This window comes from Cynocephalus volans, chromosome 1 (genome assembly GCF_027409185.1).
Source record: "Cynocephalus volans isolate mCynVol1 chromosome 1, mCynVol1.pri, whole genome shotgun sequence".
NCBI classification, from domain to species: domain Eukaryota; kingdom Metazoa; phylum Chordata; class Mammalia; order Dermoptera; family Cynocephalidae; genus Cynocephalus; species Cynocephalus volans.
In genome coordinates, this window is record NC_084460.1 from 262,983,438 (window position 1) to 263,006,829 (window position 23,392).

Genomic DNA, 23,392 nt, shown 5'->3' on the forward strand with positions numbered 1-23,392 from the left:
GCATTCTCCCTCGCCGGACTCGGGCACACGGGCACAGCCTGATGGGCAAGCCCGGGCGGACGCGCCTGGAGGGGGCAGGAAAGGCTGCCACGCACACGCCGCCAACTTTAACCCGGGAGACTGGGTCACACCCCCTTCCCCTCAACCTCTGCCCTGCTCGGGAATCAGATTGTGGCAGCACTCCAAGTTATCCCTACTCAGTCCGGTCCACAATTCTGATGCTCTCTTTGTTTCATGCGGGGAGGCCCTGGACACGCTGTGATTCTTTGGCGAGCGTGTCCCAAACACTTGGGGGTGGGGGAAGCAGAGGCTCTGGCTCTTCGTCCCACCTGGTTCTCCAGCTACTGTCCAGCTAAGCATACACACCCCATTGTTAAGTTCGAACCCCCTGGGTTTGGGTTTTGGGGAGGTGGAGGTGGAGCGGAGTTACTGCAGAAGCAAAGCAGTCCTGGATTAGCGCACCGATGGGCTTGTGAGTGTTTCCACCCGTCCTGACTGATTCATTTCTACAAAGTCCAAAGATACCATGCCCTTCAACAGATAGAAGACAGCTGTCAAACACCATGGGATACACATACAATGGTGATAGTACTCGTCATCGTAGTAAGTGTTGCTACGTCTGGAATTTGGAGCACACACTTATTCAGCAACTACGTACTGAGTGCCTACCTCGTACCAGGCACTGGCTAGGCACGGCAATAAACAGGGAGCGCAAACAGGCAAGATGCCTACTCTCAGGGGGCGCCAGCATAAACCACAGAGTCACCGCTAATGAATGTAATTACAAACTGAGATAAGGGATGGGGGAGGGGCGGAATGCTTCCGAACGAACCCGTGACAAAGGAATCAGACCAGACTGGTGGCGGTGGGCAGCTTACCCTGAGAAAGTGACAGGACCGAGATCTGGAGCAGGAGGAAGGGGTAAGTAGGCAAGTGGGAGAGGCAGGGCTGCCAGGCAGCTGCATGTGCCCCGGCAGGCCACAGAGAAAACCTGCAGGGCAGCACTGAGCAGCACTGAAGAGCAAACTAGAGCTGCAGAGTTCCTGCGTCAAGAGCAATCATCTCCCTCCACCGTTCATTCACAAACCAAGTGTGGATTCCTCCTTCCTACTTTCAGAGCCTCCCCAAAGATTCCCTGTGAGACAGGAGAAAAAGGAGTAGCAGGATTTACTTAGCATCCTGGCATTTATCATCCAGCCACTCTAGTTGGTGAAGCAGCTACATCCCAAATGTACTTTTATTAGTCCTATACATTGACTTGGATATGCAGACAAGGAGGACCAAGGGTCTTCACTCCTGGCTCTATTATCAGTGTTGCATGGAGACTAAAACCATTTATTTCCAAGACCTCTCTCGAGCACAAAACAGGTGGCTTTTGTGGCATCTATGAGGCGGCTCTTCACTGCTGTTGTTGGTTATGTCCATTTACTAATGTTACCCTGCGTGGTTTTCTAAGTAAACTGAGTAGGACAATGAATTCTCTGCTTAATATAACCAAATTCAGAAGAGTGATAAAAAATGACTTAATTTAGAGGATTCACTCAAGACCCACTTTGGTTCATCATGGGCATGCCTGCACATAAGTTCTTGGGGACAGATTTGAAGGAGGAGTTTGCAGTTCTCACCCCTATCGGATCCGTTATCCCCTTTTTGTAACTAATATTTTTAACACTCCCCTTACTATATATATTTTAAAATTTACGGATAATATTATCTACATATACGATTTTTTAAAAAATCAATATAATGCCCTAATTGTATAATAAAGGAAAAGGAAAAGGAAAATAATTTATAATTAATGTGTATTTCAATAGGTAAATGGTATAGCACAGCTCTATTAGAAGACAAAAGAAAGCAGTAAGATGCTAGCACCTATATGTATAAGCATTGTGAGTGAGAGAACCACAAGTGCAGACCAGTGTGAATGTGTAATATTAGCAACTCAAATGTCGAGGTTGGTGTTGCCATGGGTGACATGATTTTATGAAAGGTTGAACAACTCTCGGTCAAGTTCCAAACACAATAAAGAGCAAAAGATTGGGCTAAATTTATTGATATGGGTGCATTTACCAGAATGTCTGCACTTAACGTGCTAGCATTGAAAGTGACTAACAGTTCGTGTAGCTGGTTAAATGAAACTCAGACTCAGCAGTGGTCTCTATTCAATGAGCTTGAGATTCTGGATACTCCTAGTGTAATGGGGACAAAGAAATCCAAAGAAGAAAGAAATCCAAAGATGTATGGAAATAGGAGTGTTGGAGTGATTTTATCATGTGTAATCTGTACACTCAACCCCAAACTACATACCCCTGGAGGGCCCAGATGCCTATCTTTACACCAAGGCATTGAAAAGCACATTAGTGAGAACATGAGAAAAACTCTGTTGTGGCTGGATATGATGGTAGAGATGCTTGCATTGAGATGGATCCCTGATTTCTGTAACAGTGGGATCCTGGATGGCAATGGCCAGATGGGTGGGCTTAACTAGCAAAGACAAGGGAGATACATTTACTGTTGTGGGCAGCAGAGGCACAGTAGTACTCAAAACTCTTGACATATAGGGATATTTCATAGCGACTTAGGTGGCCCTAGGCATAAAATAGATGGAGAGACTTCTGAAATATCCCTTGATCTTTGTAGCAAGCAAAACTATTGGTCATCTACCTGAAACCTGACTTGAGCCATCAAAATGAAAAGTCATCCTTCTCATCCAGTTTCCATACCTAAGCAAGTTCACACACACAGAGCCCCTTGATTAAAAGGGAAGCTGGTCCCCTTCAGAAGGACCTTGCACCATTGCTATGAATATATACTATAAATCTTCATCCAAGCCTTCCCCAAAGGAACCTGATGTCATTCACTATGGTGGCCAAGCACTTGGAAAAAGGAAATACTGAGACATTTCAGGGATTACTAGACACTTTCTGAATTAATGCTAATTCTTGAAGATCCAAAATACCATCAACCAAAGTGGAGATTTATGGTAGTCAGGTGATAAATAGCATTTCTACCCAAGTATATAAATCACTGTTGATTCAGTAGCTGTGCAGACCCAAACCATAGTTATTTTCTCAATTCTTGAATATATAATTAGAATAAACATACTCAATAACTGGCAGAATTCCCACATTACTTCTATGACCCATAGAGTAAAGGATATTATGATAGGTTGGGACAAGTGGAAGCCTCTGGGATCTCCTCTTGCTATCAGAATAGAAAGCCAAAAGCAGTATTTCATCCCTGGAGAAATATAGAAATTAGTGCTACATAAAGGTGTAAAAGGTGCAGAGGTGGTGATACTACTACATCCCCATTTAACTCACCTGTTTGTCCTATGCAGAAGACAGATGGATCTTAGAGAATAACTATGAATAGTTGTAAATTTAATCAGATCATAATGCCAGTTGCAACAGCTGTTCTATATGTGCTATCTGCAACAAATCAACACAACCCTAGGCACCTGGTATACATCTATTGCTATGGCAAATGCTTTTTTATCTACTCCAATTTGCACCAAAAGCTATTTTCTTCTATATGGCAAGGCCAACGGTACACCTTTATAGTCATGTGTTTGGAATGAAAACTCTCCTACTCTGCCATAATCTTGTCTGCAGAGATCTTGATTACTACATTAAACATATCTAGCTGATTGGGCCTTATGAACAGGAAGTAACAAATACTTCAATGCCTTAATAAAACACATGTGAGCCAGAAAGTGGGCTATAAACCCCAAGAAAATTCACCACCTTAGTGAAGTTTCTGGAGGCCCCATGACCTGGAAGATGTCAGGATATCCCCTCCAAGGTAGAAGATAAATTGCTGCACGTTGCACAACCTACCAGTAAAAAAAGAGACACAATATTTGTTGAGCTTCTTTGGATTTTGGAAGCAATATATACCACATTTGAGTGTAGTGCTCTGATGCACTTACCAAGTAACCCATAAGGCTGGAATTTTTTGGTTTTTTTAAAATTAGGAATAAAAGAAAAAGAAAAATGTGTGGCAGGACCTTATCACCCAGAGGAATCCAGTGATATGTGAAGCGTCTGTAGCAAATAGGGATGCTATATGGAGCCTCTGGTGAACCTTGATAGAAGGGCCACAATGCAGCCTGTGTTCATTTTAGAGCAAGCCATGCCCACTGCTGCAGATAGCAATTCTCCATTTGAGAAACGGTATCTCGCTTGCTAACTGAATTTGAATAACTGGCCACGAGACATCAAGCGACTATGCAACCTCAGCTGCCCATTATGAATTGGGTGTTATCTGACCCAACCATAAGACTGGGCATGCAAAAAAGCAGTTCCTCATCAAATGGAAATTGTGAGTGAGAGACTGAGCTTGTGCAGGTCAAGAAAGCTCAAGTTGCCTTAGCAGGTGGCTCACAGTTCTTTGACACTTTACTCCTGGTGTATTACCTCCTCATCTTCAACCTCATGGAGAATTTCTTAAGACCAGTTAACAGGTTTACAGACAGTTCTCAATATACTGGCACAAGCTGGGTGGGAGTGGTCTGTTCCAGCATTACAAACCCAATAAAGAATGCCCCTGAGTACTGAGGGGAAATTTTTTCTCAGTGCAAGGAATTTCCATCAGCAGTGCGATGAGTGTCTACTTCATCTGGATTGAGAGATGGCCAGAGGTATAGATCTACACTCATTCACAGACAATTGCTGATGGTTTTACTAAATGGTCAGCAACTTGGAAAGAAAAGGGTTGAGAAACTGGTGACAAGATGTCTAGGGAAGAGGTATACAGATGAACCTTTCAGAATGGGCACAGAGTATGAGGATATTTGTGTCCCGTGTGAATGCTCACCATAGGGCATCCATTCAGAGAAGGCTTTCAATGATCAGGTGGATGACACGTTTAGTGGAATAGGCCTCTTTCTCCACCTACTACAGTGCTGGCTCAAAGTAGCCATGGAGTCAGGAATGAAGGCTATGTACAGGCTCAACATCATTGGCTTCCCACAATAAGGCTAGTATCTGACAACAGCAGAGATCACCCATTGAGTTCCAATAGGGCACCATTTCCAGGACAGACTAGCCAGCTACCTTGTAGCAAATTGATTATATTGGACCCCTTCCACCATGGAGGGAACAGTTGTTTGTCTTTACTTGAGTAGATACATATTGTGGATAGGATATGCTTTCTATGCCCACAATGTTTCTGACAGTACTACCATCCACGAACTTATGTTTTACCTTACTCACTGTTAGGATATTCTACACAATGTTACTTCTTCCCACAGAACTCACCTCATAGCAAAAGAGATGTAGCAATAAACTCATGCAAGTGGAATTTACCATTCTTATCACATATCTTACCAGTTAGAAACAGCTGACCTTGAAGGATAGAGTGGCCTACTGAAGACTGAGTTCTGGTGCCAGCTGGGAAATAACACACTAAAAAAAATGTTGAAGTTCCTTCTTATAGGATATAGTGTATGCTTTGAATCAGTGGTCAATAGGTAGTATTCTTTCTCCCAAAATACATAGATCCAAGAATCAAGGGGGGAACCGGAAACAGCAGTGGTGGTGGTGGTAGAAGTGGTTCTTCTCATCATTACACCCAATAATACTCTCACACAGTCTTCTTTTCCGGTGCCTGTACATCTTTTTTTTTCTTTGGTGGCAGGGAGCCACTGGCCAGTGCAGGAAACCGAACCCTTGACCTTGGTGTTACAAGGCCATGCTGCAACCAACTGAGATAACTGGCCAGCCTTTTTTTTTCTCAGTGCCTGAAACTTTGAGCTCTGCTAGTTTGGAGATCTTACTTCCCAACAGAGAAATGTTTCCACGAGGGATCACAGTTATGGTTTTATTGAATTGGAAGTTGTGACTGGTACCTGGACACTTGGGGTTCCTTGTGCTATGGAAACAACAGGCAAAGAAGGGGTTGCTGTTCTGGCTGGGGTGCTTAATCCCAGTGACTAAGAAGAAATAGGTTTGCTACTATACAATAGGGACAGGGAGGACTGTGTTCTGGATTTTCTGTGGTACCTCTTAGCGCTTCCATGTCTTACAGTAAAAGTTTATAGAAAGCTACTTTATGTAATTTTTTTTAAAAAATAAGAATTAAGAAATGGATTTAGACTCTACAGGAATTAAGATTTGGGTTATTAAGAAAAGGGCCTCTCTTCCAAGCTTTTCGTTCTGATAACTCTAACCTTTTGCCTTTATTCCCAAGTCCTAATGGTGATAGCTGCTTCTTAAAATTATTGTCTCTGTTTCCTTTTTGTTTTCTTAGCCCTACAACACTTGTTTAAGCAATTCCCCACATTAAATTATTTCTGTTAAAATAATGTGCTTTGTTTTTTTCTGACCAGATCCTGACTGATACAACGTAATTGTATTCCTAGAATAAGAAAAATCACTGAATATTAAAACTGTTTAAAACAAGACAAAACAAAAGCATTATATATAAAATGTGTTAAGTTCCAGGCTAAAATAATTACAAACATATTTTTTGTCTACATGAATATCCAGTGGGACACTTGAAAGTCCACATTGCAGGACACCTAGCATCTCTAATTTCAACCCAACAAATGTTTGGAACATCCCCATTCTTTATAACAACCAAATTCCAAAAATATTTTCTAAGGAACAATCTTGAGAACCACTGTACTATAGAGACTATCGCCTATGATTTTAGTAAATCCACCCAATATACTATATTATATTTCACTATGGTTGTCTTATTTACTTGATTTATGCTTTTTAAAATTTTATAAATATAAATACACACATAAATAAATGTGTATGTCTGTATATCCATTTATTTTATATGCATAAATATATATACACATATATATGACTATGTGTATATAAAACATGTAAACATATGCATATATATCACTGTAGTGGATGTTGTGGTGTGCCACCCAGTTCCCACTTTCAGGACCAAAGCCCTTATTCTTCCAACTGCTGAGAGTGTTGCCTCCCTCAGATGTTGCCCTCAGTCAAAAGTAACTACCTCACCCAAGGTTACAACCCCTCCCTGGGTGCTATCCATATCCAATGAAAGTGAGGGTGCAAAGGCCCAGCTCCTTTGCCTCAATTCAGGAGATTTAAATCTCCAAGAAGACTTCTTAGCTCCAGAGCTCCCTCTAGGATCAGCTGAGGCCTTTGCTGCATCTCAGATCAGCTTCTCCCTCTACCCAGTCTTGCTTCCCTCATTCCCCACCCGGGTTATTCCTAAAAGCATGCTCCAATACATCTCCTGCCTACAATTCTCCATCTCAGAGACTGTTACCTGAGGAGCCCAACCCAATATGATCATATATTTTGACTTTACACCAGTGATTGAGTTAGTTCATCCCATGTTGTAAATAAATCAGAACCACCTTCCTGGCCTGTGTACACATTACAAGCAGAGCTGTGTGCATGATTGCTGAATGAGGTTAAAACTTGATGAGGCTACCTCACTATCTCAGGATGGAAACTTTCTATTTGGAAGCTATTGTGGCCCTTGATTGAATCGTTAAGCTGTAGGAGGTCCAAGGGCATTTTAGGGATATCAGATGGTCCTCACAAAACAAAACCAAGGGCCTATGAATTTAGGCTAAGGAGATTACAAGATTTCCTCAATGGATTTTTATAACTTTGTTTCTGTAAGCACTATTTCTGCATAGTTCCTAGATTTTAAACAGCCATGGAATTTAAATTTGTACCATCAGTTTAAAAGTGGCTTTTCCAGGGGGAGAAGATGAAGTATTAAATATATCATATTATATGAGTCAACACATGCAAAACACTTACAAGAGTACCTGGTACAAAGTTCAAGGTGACTATTAGCTACATGTCTATGGTATTAAAATGTGAAAAGATGGCATCCTAGAGTAGAAGGAATATGGTAAGTTTTTTAAATCAATATTACAAAGTTATCTTGAGTGTTGACTTGTTGAAATTTATGTTCTTTAGCCCAGGGAATGCCTTCTTTGGCTCTTGGTCTTTACTTTCCTTGACTTTCTACCACACTTATAGTCACTATCATGCAGTTAAGTACTTTGCTGCTTTATTTGCTACTATCATCTATTCTCTTTAATTGTTTTATTATGTCAGTCTTCTGTAATTCCTTATATTTTATTGTGTAAAATGTGTTGTTTCCCTCATTATATCATAAACTTCTAGTGGGCACTAGCCATGCCTTATACTTCTTTAGTACCCCCTATAGTGCTAGCTACTAAGTATAAATTTAAGAAATAATGGCAAGCTGTCTAATTCTGAAAGCATGTAAGTGGAGATAATATTCGTTGGCAGTTCTACTCAATCTATACTAAGATTTTTTTCTTTAAACACCTACTCAACATTCCACCTCCTAACAAAAGTGTAAAAATCAGCAACACACAAAAAAGTATTTTTCAGAAGTAGAACAAGTAGAAAGAGGTAAGTTATGATGATGATTTAGAAAGGAGGTGTTTGAAAATGAATATTGCGTTTGCTTTGGGTTAAAACTTCCATTTTTTTTTTTTTTTTACTGTGGTTTTTAAAATTCTATTTTATGTTTTCAGCTTCTTTAGATAGATAGCTTTTCTAAGAAAAAGAAATCAAATAAAACAGTGGACTGTGGAAAGTAAGACTCGCCTTAGAATACAAAGGGATGGACTAGAAAGGAGAGAATAGAAGCTGCCAAGAAATGGCAAGGAAGGGCAGTAGGTGATGGCATCAAGCTGCAGTAAAAGAAAAACCCTGGGGGAGCATTTTAACACATGGTGGTGGCAGTCCTTCAACTTCACTGGGACATTTGAGAATCAGAGGGACAATTTTCAATCTTCCTCCAGAACAATGATCACGCAAATTCACAAAATGTATTAACTACCCCACTCTCTTCTCCTTCACAACCAACTTCTCAAAAGAGATGTCTCTTTTTTTCTTATCTCCACTTCCTCATCCCTCAGCTCACTCCAGCTGGTGCCCCTGAGCCCACTCCCAAAACCACAGCGACTCCAACCAGCTCCATGCAGCTCCATCTTGACAACGCTTTGTCTTGGGCCCACCGTGTCTCTCCTGATCTCCAGACCCATCCAACTGTCTACTTTTCTCTCAGATGTCTCAGAATCAATATTCAGCATGTCCAAAGAAGAATGAACAATCTTCCCCTAAACTCACTCCTCCTTCTGCGTTCCCCCATCAGGAAATGGCACCAGCGTGGACCCAGTTTGGTGGAAGAACCAAAGCTCAGGCTCATCCTCCACTCCTCCGTTTCTCGCTCACCTCTCACGTCCTGCCAATTACCAAGTCTGGTCAATTCTCTTTTCTTTGTGCCTCTTAAATTTGTCCCCAGTTCTGATTTTCTAGAACCTCACTTTAGGCCGCTGTTAATATTTATCTGCCTTATTGGAACAACCTCCTGGCTGGTTTCCCTGGATCCATTCTCCACTCTAGAGGCAGAACAATCTTTCTAAAATTCAAGGCTGATCTTGTCACAACCCCTTCAATGGCTTTCCATGGCCTTCAGGCAATGTACAAACACTTTAGCATGCATGGTATTCTATGTCTTTCTCCCTCCCCACTCAGCATTCTTCTTGCAGGGGAGCCACACTGCTCACCTCTGGGGGTGCATTCACATCCTAGTCTATGTGAATGACGCCTGCTAGAGTAGTGCAGTGCACAGCCTGTGAGATGAAACATGACAGCTTTGCCCGTCACCCCTTATACACAGTGCTAATAGCAGCTGCCCTGATGCATCTTATTTCTTCTTACTCTAAGTCTTTGCATATTGCTGTTTCCTGTCTATAATTTCATCCATCCTCATGTCATCTTCTTCTGGTTAATCCTATTTGTCCTTCAGATCTCAGTTTAGATATCACTTACCCAATCAATTTTCTCTTAATCACTCCACCTCCCAAGTTTGGAGGAGGAGTTTCCCTAAGGTTTATGGTCAGTGCCCTCTGCTAACCACTGTTGTTGTATTTATTCCTTGATCCTACAATTGCCTGTTTACTTTCCTGTCTCCTCTTTTAGGGCAGGGACTGTGTTTAATTCACCTTTGTGTCTCCAGTTCATTGTATACTATTCAGCACATGGTAGGGGCATAGTAAATATCTTTGAATGTATGCAACTGTGAGTAAATCATTGAACTTAGCTAAACCTTAGTTTATCACTAGCTAAATAAGGCTAAGGATGCCTGTCCTCAGTACCATACAGAATCATATAACAAAATGTATATGAAAATGCTTTGAAATATGGAAAGAAATATGAGGGCACTTTGAAAAGTTGTGGGAAAATACAATTAAAAGATAATACAAATCTTTCTATGAACTTTTTGAGTACCCTTGAACACAGATGAGAGAGAGAAAGAGAGAACAATTGGTATGGCATTATCTTAATGAAAAAGTGACAAGGAATGGGATGGTTCTAAAGACAGAAAGGCATGAGAGACACCTTTCCCACCCTATCATGTGTGAGACCTAATGCCTATGCTTCTGAAGCTGGCACAGATTCTGTGTTTTATTCCCGAACAAGAATGAGCAGCCAGAATGCTTCAAAAGATAGGACAGGTGGGAAATAAGCAATGCAGTAATGAAGCGTGGTATCAGTTCTTCAACGGGTCACATAACTGGTACTCTATATTAATGTATATATCACATATAAATATATATCTTAGTATACATATTAAGATATATACCTTAATATTTCTTTCTTTAAGACTAAGTTGCTGATATTTACCAATTTTTAAAAATTTAATTAAAAAAGACCAAGTTGCTGAAAATGGTGTTCCAAGGGCTCAGGAAGTTGCAGGATAAACACAGCCCTTCTTCCTGGGACATCAATTTTATTTGATGATTCAGGGAGTTAAGTCATTTCATTTGGTAACCTGCAGCAGTATTCTCATATTTACGTAAACGAGGGTAAAGACTATGACATTTGCATACATCTTTTAAATAAACTTGAGACTTCAAACATTTTATGTTTGCAGTCTCCATACGATCTCCCTCTATTTATCCTCCACCAAACCTTCACACTCCCCACCTCTAGGTATAAGTCTTTACTCACTGATGCTGTTTGAGGGGGCTGAGAAAAAGTTTAATAACTACTGCTTCTAGAAGTGTGGCAGGCAGATTCTCTCCATGTGATACCCTGGTCACCAGGGGACCCTGTTGAGAGTTCCCAGAAGAAAGCCCTCACCAGATGCACCCCGGTGGGTGTGGACTTCCCAGCCCATACGAAGCCGTGCATCAGAAAAGGATCATGTTTCTTCTGATGATGAAGCAATAGAAGCTGACAATGAGGGTGATATTGAATCCTGTGACCAAGAAATTAAAATACTATTAGAATCAAGTGTTGGGACTAATTTGGGCTGAGCAGATGCCATGGCTAAAATCCTTAACAACAACAACAAAAAAAAAGCTACTAAAAATAAACCCACCATTGTGGTCCAAAACAAAGAGCTGGAAAAGGAAAAAGAAAAGTTAAGGCCAGAAAGATTACAGAAAAGAAAACAGCTAGAATTGGGAATGGGAAATGGTGTGCAGGGTAAAACCACATGTTGTCACAGACAAAGAAACAGAGGGAAATATTCGGAGAATTGCAATGAGGGGCGTTGTGCGGTCATTTAATGCTGTTCAGAAGCATCAAAAGAACATTGATGAAAGGTTAAAGAAGCTGGAGGTTCTAGCAGAAAGCATGCAGCTGTTTCCAGTGTTCTGAGAGGAACAGATGAAGTCCAAATGAGAAAGTTTACCCAGGAAGGACCCAAAAGCCAAACAGACTGAAGGGAAATCAGAAGCGGGCCCAGGCTGGAGGATCCCACGTGATGATTTCATGGCGAGAGCATCTGTGAACAACTGGGACAGGGGAAGTGATGGGCCAGATAACAGCAGACCCAGATCTGCAAGTCACTCCGACACATGGAGAAATATAGGGAACACAATTTACAGTCATTTTATTTTTCCTAGAAAAATACTTCATGTTCTGACAGTTGGGGGATTATAAATGTACCATTTGTAAGAAAGCCAAAAAAAAAAAAAGACTTTTACTTTTACCAGCTTTGGTGTTCCCCCTTTTCGCATAAACTTTGTTAAAATTATATTTTTAGCCCTTGTATAATTTGAAGCATTGTTCTTCAAAACATTTGTAAAAATAAATATTTCTGCTTGGCCAGAGAGATATGTATTTTGCCAGGATCGTTACATGTTTACATATTGGTCATGTCTATTGGTATATTGTTTCGATATCACCAATGTTTTAGAAATGCAATACAAATTTATAATTAAAATGAGCTCTTTGAAGTTAAAAAAAAATAAAAAAAAAAAAATAAACTTTGGGAGGCTTCCATGCTGCCAAAATGAAACAAAGACAGAAACATGGCCCCAAATCCTTTAGCAAATGCGGCTGGTACACTTACATACCTACATCACGGGCCAAAGGTTTGTGGGTCTGTTCTTTGTTCATAGCTTGCCCATTAGACCAGTAAGCAATTTTGTAAATACTGGTCACTGGTTCCCAGAAGGATCAAAAAATTTTTAATGCAGAGGAATCAGTACTGACTTACCACTCCACAGGGAAAGAATTCTAAATTCATATCCCATTGATGTTTGGCCAGTGGTATCATGATCTTTTTCTACAAAGGTGAACACAGGAAGGGAAGAAAGGGACCAACATTTAGTTAGTCTCTATTATGCGCCAGGCACAGTGTCAGGTGCTGCAAGTTCCCTCACCTCCTCACCACCCCAGACACAGCTACTCCTGCCCTCCTTTGTATGCTGTCTGTACCTTATATAAGCTCTTACTATTGGACATCCAACTTTAAATAACAATGATTTGTTTTTCTCTCACTCTACTGTGAACTCGTTGAGGGCAGGGCCCATTTCAAATTCATCTTTTTATCCCAAGCACACACAGTGCCTGGTCACATAATATGCCCTCAGTTAAGTTTTTATCAACTGAACTAAAGTTATCTCTTTTAATGTGTACAATGGCATTAAGAAGTTGTGCTTTCATACTCAAAAAGTGAGCTTCTTTCTCTAAATCATCTTGTACGTGTTCGTCATCCACTAAAGAAATACAAGACATAGCAGTTATGTCATCATTTTTGCTATGTTTTCAGATCCTGGAACATTTCCAAGTCACCCTACCAACCCCTGACCAAAAAAAGAAAAAAAATCTCAGGATCACTCTATTACATGCACCAGATGCTTTTATTATCTTTGCAAAGCACTCTTTTCAATAATATCTTAAGTAATCTGTAAAGTAGACCTTTAAAGTGAATTACTAAGTGTAACTGTCCCCTATTTCAGTGGCTTTAACAAGTGACAAAGACCTAAGTTACACTGTTCATAGAGGATTAAATATCATGCATCCTGAATTTCTAAGTCTATAGCCTCAGAATGGTTTTTTTTCCCTCACCAAATCCAATGTAATCAAAATATAGAAATTTCTTCTTCTCATCACTGTGCTGTAGATTACATAAGAAGTGTGCACTGTATTTACACACATACACAAGCATAGAAGAGAAAAAATAATTAGAGAGTAAGGGATTCATCAACACCCTGATTTAGAACAGTTCAAATATGTAAATTCCAAAGTTTGAACCTAATCCAACTCCTCTCAAGTTCAAATTCACTTGACATTTGGTATATTGTGATTTCCTGTTTTTTGTAGAAGAACATTTTCAAAACTGGTTCAATAAGCTCTTTGGACAGTGTCTAACTCCTGTAATGCAAGATTTGGAACATTTAGTGGTAAATGAGTAAGGAACATATGCAATACATTTCTTAAGATGTGCATATTTTCAGAAACTCAAGGGGGGAAGTACTTGGCCAAGTCTATCTGTGGTTTCACTGAACACTTGAAAGTTAATGAATGACATTCAGAGACACAAAGATACAGCTGGGTTTTTCCATCCAGTCTGCAGAATATGTAGCTGTTAACCAGTGATGATAGAGCCCATAGGAAAGTACCCTTAATTTTTGTAGAAACAGGAAAGAATTAAGATTTATTGTCTGGCACTTTGGTGGTTGGAAGCAGCATTAGCAAGGAAATCAAAATAAAGCCAAAGAATCCCAAAACGTGCTTGAGTGTTTTACAGTTACCATTTCTCTGCTGTGTAATTGCCAGTTCATGGCCCATTGTGGAAAATATGCTGGCAAATATCTAATCCACCAAATAGCTCACTGGCAAGTCTCTAGAAGCATTGCTGAAGCTCTACAATAGCTCTTATTGGCATGCAAAAACTTTGATCTAAGTAAAGAAGCACTTAGAATACTGCAGGTAGGGTTATAGAGCTCTAATTCTTCAAGCCCGGACAGCCTAATGCATTCCTGGCTAAGAGCTCCCTACCTTCACTCCAGAACCAAAGTGACTCTGGGAAGGCACAGGGGTGTCTCACAGTTTTGGGGAATAAATCAGCATCCGTTAGGTGCTGCTACTTTCCTTCAGGGTATCCACTGAGTCTGCTGAGCTTCTTCAGTCTTCTGCATATGCTGTCCACCTTGACTCCATTACCACCAGAAAGAACTTGCAGTCATGGAGTTGACACCACTTAACCAATCTCAGCTCTGCTACAGTCAGAAGCATGTAGTTATTGCTAAGGGGTTCATTTTAATTTGATAACTTTGTGTGGTTGAATAAAATTGAGATCTCATTATCAAAGGATGGAAGAAAAAGGAAATTAGAAAACAGGAAGGAAATATAAATAGATTTTATTTGTTCTAATAATTTTTCATATTTTAATACTCAATGGTTAAAGAATCAAAAGAAAAGCCCACGATTCAGTAGGTTTTCAAAAGATATCAGAAAAGTATTTGATAAACTTAGCATCCACTGACACTTAAAAAGCAACACTTAAAGCTAAAAATAGAAGAGAACTTCCTTAATTTGATATGTAGTATTTACCAAAAATTGAAAGCAAACCTATTACTTAATGGCGAAAGGTGAGGAGTATTTTCTTTAAAGTCAGGAATAAATCTAGGAAGCTAGCTATCACTACTTTTATTCTACGTTGCTCAAAAGAACCAAGCTAGCATAAAGTCTGGACAGGAAAAACAAAAGTATCATTAATGATAGATACTATGATAGTTTACATCAATACTCTAAGAGAATCAACAAAATCATGAGCACTAACATGAGTTCAGCCATATAAGACACATATACAAAAATTAATGGTGTTCCTGTACATCAGGAGTCAGCGAATTTTTTCTATAAAGAGCCAAATAGTAAATTTTAGATTTTGCAGGCCACGTGGTCATCTCTATCCTATTGAACTCTGCCATTGTTGTGCAAAAGCATCCAAAGACGGTATGTAATCAAATGGGCATGGATGTCTTCCCCTAATATCTTATTTACAAAAACAGGTAGGAGGCTGGATTTGGCCCACAAGCCATAGTTTGCAACTCTGGTTATACAACATTGAAGAAAAATTCGAAAACCTAATTTTAAAAGAAAAGACACCATTTACAATAGCAATCCAAACTAGAAGGTAAGGTACTCACAAATAAATCTAACGAAATTTGAACAAAACCTATTTGGATAAAAGTTTAAAACTTTACTGAAAGGCATTGAAGGAGATCTCAATAAGTAGAGAGATATACTGTCTTAATGGGTGAGAAAAGTCAATGTTTTAAACATTTCAATATTCCCAGATTAATCCATTAATTCAATGTAATTCCAATAAAAACACCAATATGGTTTTTCATGAAACTTGACAGCCTGATTCCAAAATTTATGTGGAAGCTAAGAATAACCAGGGCAATTTTGAAGAAGTCAGGGAGACATACCTGTCCAGATGTCAAAATTTATTATAAAATAATAGTAACTAAGACAATATAGTATTAGTAAAGAGATAGATAAATTGATTAGCAGAATAGAATAGGGACCCCAAGAACAGACCCAGTCATACATAAGAACATGGTGTTTGACAGAGGTGGCATTGAAGATCAGTGGGATAAAGACTGACTGTTCAATAAATGGTGCTGGAAAAATTGGTATCATATGGTGCCATATATGGTACCATATAATATCAAATGGTATAAAAGGAAGTTATATCCTTACCTCACAACATATACAAAAATCAATTCCAGGTTGATTAAATATCTAAGTAGAAAATTAGAGTTTTAAAACAAATTAAAGGACAATATAGGAGAATATCTTTAAGACTGTGAGAAAAAGAAGGATTTCTAAAACAAGACACAAAAAGCACAAAACATAAAGAAAAAATTAAAATATTTAATTACATTAAAATCGAAAATTTCAGTTCATCAAAACATCATGAGTAACATTAAAAGACAACCTACACTAGTAAAACCATTTGCAAAGTATGTAACCAACAAAGGCTTAGTATTCAAAATAAAATAGAGAAATAAAAAAAATCCAATAAGACAGTATTTTTAAAACTTTAGTTCACCCATTAGTGGGTCCTGAAATCAATTTCATAAGTTGTGGACAAGTATTTAATAATATAAAATAGATTAGAATAGAAAATATCTTTGTGCATCCCCCATATTAAAAATAAATATCACTTCATAAAATTTTTCTTGCAGTTATGTAGCTGTATGTGTGTGTGCATATGTACATACTGAATCACAATATAAAATAACAGTTTTAAACATACTGAAATAGAAAATTAAGAAGGTATGTATAGGTTGCACAACAAAATGAATGTGCCTAATGGCACCAAATTGTACAGTTGAAAATAGTTTAAATGGTAAATTTTGTTTGTGCATATTTTTACCACAATTTAAGAAAAACATATAAACAGGCAATTCACAAAAGAGGAAACTTTAAATGGCCAATAAATTCACAAAAAAGATGCTTGATCACAGTAGTAATCAGAAAAATGAAATTTAAAATCTCAATGAGTGAACACACCCTGGGTCCTTATGCAGGAGCCAAGGGCCAGCCCCCTCTGCCTGGATGCAGGCTAAAAACAGAGAACACCTGGGGTCCTTAGGCAGGAGTCAGGGCAGGCCCCTCTGCTGGGAAGCAGGCAAAGAGCTTGCTGAAAACACCACTTCTTCACGGGTGACCCGCAACAGCCACGGCCACAGCCAAGGCTGCAGCAAAAGCAGCTTGACACCACAGCAGTAGCCACAGCTACTGAGCAGGTGGCCCACCAGACACCCGACTGCAGTGACACAAGGTGAGTCACCAGCAGAGACCAGAAAAAGAAGAGGATGTTTCTGTCCTCAAAGCCCACTACAGTGTAATAGACGAAGCAACCATTCTACCATGCCCCTGCTTTATTTCTGATTTTAGTAATATCTGTCTTCTCTCTTTTTTTTCTTGGTCAGTCTAGATAAAGCTTTGCCAATTTTGTTGATCTTTTTAAAGAATCAAAAAAAGAAAAAAAGACTATTAAGCAGTCTACAAAGCACCATTGGTGTAAATATTTTAATCAAACATTAACTTTACATAATTCTTTTAGAGTTTAATAATCTTTATATATATTATGTGACTTGTTAAATATGTAACTATCAATCATTTTCTTTGACAGACTTTGTTATGGAAGATTGAAATTAAGCTCAAAATTCATTTCTCATTATGATCTAAGTTTTTTCCCTCACTTGTTTTCTGCATCTCTTCTCTTACAACAGTTTTGAATTTTCTAAATCAGATAGTAAGAACATTTTTGTTTTCAAGAGTTCATCATAATACATTTCTATATTATTAAATTTAAAAAAATCCCAATGAATTACTCTTCATTCCTATCAGATGAGCAAATAATTTGAAAATCTGGCAATGCCAAATGTTGGTAAGAATGTGAAGCAACAGGAATTGCCCTACTTGCATCTGGGATTATAATTACTTATACTTTAGTAACATCCAATAAAGTCACCCAACAATTCTACTCCAAGTGAGCAAAGAAAAATATTCATTGCAGCACTTTTTGTAATAGAGAAAAATGGATACAACCTAAATGTTCATCAACGAGAGAATGGATAAACAACAAAATACTGTACAACAGTGAAAATGAATGAATTAATGTCCTGCATCAACATGGATATATCCCTAAAATGTAACATTAGGCCAACAAAGCTATAAAAGAATACAAATAGTGTGACATAGTTTATACGAAGCTTGAAACATTCAAAAGAATACTCCATAGTATTAAAAAATATAAATACATTTATTGGAATGATAAACATCAAATTGAGGACATCGATTGCCTCTGGGAAAGGAGGGAGAGAGAGGGAATCATGGAGGGTACACAGAGATTTGAATTTTATCTCTAAAATTTTACTTCTTAAACTGGGTTGTGGGTACACAGATCATCATTTGTTATTTTTTCATCTTTTTTTTTTCCTGGCATACTTGAAATGTTTCATTAAGAAAAAAAGAGGAATTGGTTAACAAGAGATCTTTAACAGCCAGGTCTATGCCAAACACTGTGCTAAGCTGTCAGATATATCCCAGGATAATAGAACATCTGGGCTGGCCAGCTAGCTCAGCTGGTTAGAGCACTGCCTTGTAACACCAAGGTCAAGGGTTCCATCCCCTACAGGCCAGTCACCAAAAAACAAAAACTAAAAGAATGCCTAATGACAGGCATGCAATATATACTCAATTCACTCATGAAATTAATAACTAAATTAATAACTACAAGATTAAGTTGTAGAAACTAGAATTGTAGGCACAAGCACCAAGTAAAGGAATGTACATGATTCTCTGTGGTCACTGAGAGAGCAATTCAGGAAAAGGAGCAGGTTTGGAAAATAGAAATGCTGAGCTCAGCTGAGTCTGAGTTGCCTTTGGGACATCCAAGTCAAGAAATATGTAGATGGAGCTGGATACATAGGAGAAGATCCAGATTTGAGATTTGTCAACAGACGGTTGGTAATGAAAGCAATGGGAGCAAATGAGATAATAAAGGGAATAGGAAAAGAATGAAAAGAGAAGAGGTCCTGAGGGAAACTAGCAGTGAAAGAGTAGAGAACAAGCTAGCAAAAAGAGACTCAGCTCAATACTCCTACCAAAGGACATAAACAATTGCGGTGAATTTCAAACAAATACTAAAACAGAATAGCACAATGAATTCCCACTTACCCATTACCTAGCTTCAGCAACTATCAATTCACAACTAATTAAATGTTTTTCACACCCTCATCCATTACGTCACCCCTTATTTTTCTGAAGCAATCCCAGAGACCGCATCATTTCATGCACAAACATTTCATCATGGCTCCCTAAAAGGTAATGACTCTCTTTTCTAAACATAACCACAATACCATGATCACATCTTTTAAAAATCAACAGTAATTCTTTAATATTACCAAATATTTAATAGTTGTTAAATTTTCCAATCATTTCATAATTTGTTTGGTTTAGATTCACATACTGCTATTGGGTGATATATCTTTCAACACTGCAAGTTCCTTCCCATTATCTCTTTACTTTTCCTTGCAATTTTGAACTTTAATTTTAAAGTCTACTGGAAATAGATCAGGACAATAAAGGGGTCATCTAAGTATTCCCTGAGACCCATTTTGATGGAAGATGCTTGGGTAAGGTGGCCAAGCTCATTATTGAACTGAAATTGGAACTCAGCTTTGTTCAGACTGTGTTTGCACAGAGCACTGCCTTGCATTAAATAAAAGCTTTAATTGTGTTGGACTATCATGAAATACTTCAAAGATGCTGTGAGATAACTTCTACCACTACATTTATTTCTTCCAAAAAATTAAGTACCAATCATCAAGCACTCCTTTAAAGAACAGAAGAGACTGGCTTTTGAGTGGTCCATTTTATACTGACAGATTTCCTGAGGATTTATATTCCCTAAAGGAAGCAACCATGAGATGATTTGACTCTAATGTAGACAGCTGTCCTCAGTAAAAGCCATTAACTTAACAATAACCTCAGAGTTATTTTGAATTATTTACTAAAACTTTAGACAGGAATCTAGCCCCGTGTAGTTGTTCTTAACACACATTTGATATACGTGGCTTTTCAAAGCAATAATTAAACTTTACTTTTAGCCTTTTGTAGAGTGTTTTTTTTTTAAAGATGTTGAAACATACGTTCACTTTAGCAAGTTTCCATGTGTCCTTGTAAGTGTTTTCCACACAACTACCATGGGTTTCCTCACTGTTTCTGAATTCTGATTTTTTGTTCATGGAGTCAATATCTTTAAGCTTCTTGTTTAAAATTGGATTTCTATGTAAGCCACCTTTTGGTAATAAACTGTGAACCTTTTCTTCTTGTGTCTATGAGAGATTTCAGTGTTGCTATACACTGAACCCATTTTACCTTCTCATCCACAGCAGCTGCTTTGTGTTTGTAATGGAATCTAAACTGAGATTATACAGTGGCATGGTGCTGTGGCTTGAATGTGTCCCCTCCAAAATTCAGGTGTTGAAACTTATTGGCCAATGTGATGGTATCGAGAGGTGGGGCCTTTCAGAGGTGATTAGGACATGAGGGCACCTCCCCTCATGAATGGGATTAAGGCCTTTATAAAAGAGGCTTTCTGCAGCCTCAGCTTGCTGGCTCACTTCCCCCTCCTGCCATGTGAAGACACAGTGTTCCTCTGCTCTGGAGGATGCAACAACAAGGCACCATCTTGGAAGCAAAGCGCAGCTGTCACCAGACACCCCAACCTGGCAGCTCCTTGATCTTGGACCTCCTGGCCTCCAGAACTGAGAGAAATAAATTTCTGTTCTTTACAAGTTATCCTGTCTCCAGTCTTCTATTACAGAATGACAAATGGGCTAAGAGAGGTGGTCAGTCCTCATGGAGGTCCAGGTAGCTTGGACAGTGGTGAGGCCCTCCCTCAAGTGACTTACAGGTAGGAGCCATCAACAAGAGACTGGAGCTGAAGGATGTGAGAGACCTTGTCAGGAGCATATGCACGTACGACACCTGGAGAAATAGCTGAGGGGACCTGAGGGGGGGAGGGAATGGTGACAAGGTCCTATGATTATGAGATGGGGTAATTAGCTATCAATACCCAAAGGTCACTGAGGCCTGCACCTTTAATTTACAGGTGCTCTATTGATCAGGACTTCCTTGCTTGCAAGTCCAGGTGACAAGTGTCAAACTCAAACTGACCTAAGCAAAACAGGGAAATTATTGGGTCACTTGACAAAAAATGTCGAGAGTCTCAATCATGTCACCAGGCCTTGTTTTTCTCTCTCCATTTTCTGCTAGGTATTTTTCTGTTTTGACTTCTTTTTAGCCAAAATTTCTACAGACCCCAGAAGATCCAGCCTTGCATCAGCCTGTCAATCCCAGAAGAAAGAATAAATTTCTTTCTATTTAGCTAAAATAAAATAAAGGTCCCAGAACTGAAACTCATTGGCACAAATTGGTGTCACGTGCTCATGCATGAACCAAAGATGGTTAGAAGGATGGAAGAGCAGCCAGGCCTGGAACCCAAAGAATGGGATCTACTCCATTCACATGATATGAACCGAAGTCCTCATATTCTCTCACTTGGACTGTCTATATCGGCTCCTAACAGGCTCGACCCTTTCCGTAACAACCGCCACACGCCTCCGTTCATCCACCTGTGCACTGTGACCAGCATTATTAGCTTTTTTTCCTAAAATACAGAGCTGATTAGGTCAGATGTATTCTTTTGCATCAAATTTTCGCTGCCTCCCCATTGCTTTCAGGATGAGGTCCACATCCTTTGGCTCAGCCTATATGTCTGCACAGTCTCATTCAACCTTCTCTTCTCCCCCTATTCTCCTTGACATGTACAGTCCTGGCAGACACACTGCCATTTCCCAAGCAGTCTGTGTTCTTGCATATGCCATGGTTTTCATGCCGCTGCTGGGGCAACCATTCTGGGCAGACTCGGAGGACATCTTGTCTCTATTCCACACCAGGGGCCTCTGGCTTCGTGCCCTGTAGCTTCTTTGTCACCTACAGAGTGGATGTCCCTGAGAACCTGCTGAACTCTCAAGCAGGCACAAGTCAAAAGCTCAGGACAATTAAGACCTATGGGCCTACCCATGACTGATAGATCAGAGCCAACGGATAAATGCTTTGTGTTCCCTGGGAGGACGGTGTTGAGATACATTTCATAAAGCTCCTCAGAAGGTCCCACGGGATTGAACACTAGTCCTCCACACCAGTGCCAGGCTGCTTCTCCTTCCCTGTCTCACTTCCCCTGGGATTGCAGTCCCAAATAATTTACCTATAATTTACTCAAATCTTTGCCTGAGGATCTGCTCTGGGGAGAACCCAGGCTAAGACACTAAGGTATATCCAGACCAACAACTTCCTGGAAGGTCATAATTCAACCACATCAGTAAGGAAGATCTAAAGCCTGAGAAAGAAGAAAGACCATTCAGTGAGGAAGCAACTTCCTTACTGCAATATTTTAACTCTAACTCGAATAGATCTGAGGTCCCAAGAAGCCTAATCTCAGAGCAGGTTTGCATTCAAAGAAACAGTCCAGAAATCCAGCTAACTGAAATCTATTAAAGTCATACTATCACCTCTCTTGAAAAGCATCAAGCATGGGAAAGTATATTTTTAATTTTTTAAAAAACTAGATTTTGTAAAAACCCCCTCTCTCACCACCACCACTTTCAATATCCTCCACATGCAAAAGAACTGTCCTCCAAATCCAGATTTTCTCTCCTTGACCTCGACTCTCAATTATGAAACTCTTTTTTAAAAAAATTGAATTTCCTCTCTTTTCTTATCCCCTTTTATCCTCCCCTCTTTCTTCTCTCTTGTGAATAAATCTGAGACATTTTCCATGAAAATACCGCATCCCATTTCTTCTATGTTCTATATATTTTCTAACATTGTCCCAATTCTGCATCATAAAAGCCCAGAAAGCAACCTTGTAAAGACAGAATCTGCCTCAGCTGTCAGGGGAAAAGGAGAGGTGGGGGTGCTAGACTCACAATTCTCTTTAGGGGGTAAAAGAGAGCTGTGAATACTCGGTTTTAATCCTTCCATTCCTGGTCACCGGATACATTCAGCAGCACCTGGAAAGCACAGGTGAGCTACACACAGAAGCAACTGGATCTCTAGTTTCCTCACTCCTCTCCAAGGAAAACAATAAAAGTGCAGTGAACAGTCTTTAAAGATGGATGTTAACCCAGAAATTCCCATATTCCATGTGCAAAAAGCCTACCTATAATTTTGGAGTATGTGTTATATAATATTTTTTATATTTGTTAAATCTCTTAACATAACTCTGTGGCTGAGAAATTGACTGGTCGTTCAGATAGTCCCAGGAGTGCTGGGAGTGGGGACTATCTTATGGAGCAATATTCCATGACAGTAATGGTGGGCGGTGGGAAGTTAACAGAGGATTACCTGGGTCACATTGCTCCCCACATTGGAAATCAAACTAAAATCACATGTTATGTGGTAAGACTGACCCAGAGACACAGGAGCAGGCATCACGGAGTTAAGATTGACTGACACTTCCAACCCATCTGCAGGGCTTCACCTGCCAAATGGGTTGTGTGGGTGTGTTCCCAGGT

General features: G+C 39.5%; 1 pseudogene; it reads left to right on the forward strand.

Moving 5' to 3' along the window:
* The first annotated feature begins 563 nt into the window (after positions 1 to 563).
* Positions 564 to 23,392, forward strand: part of LOC134369618 (RRP15-like protein) — a 36,333-nt pseudogene continuing 13,504 nt past the window's right edge.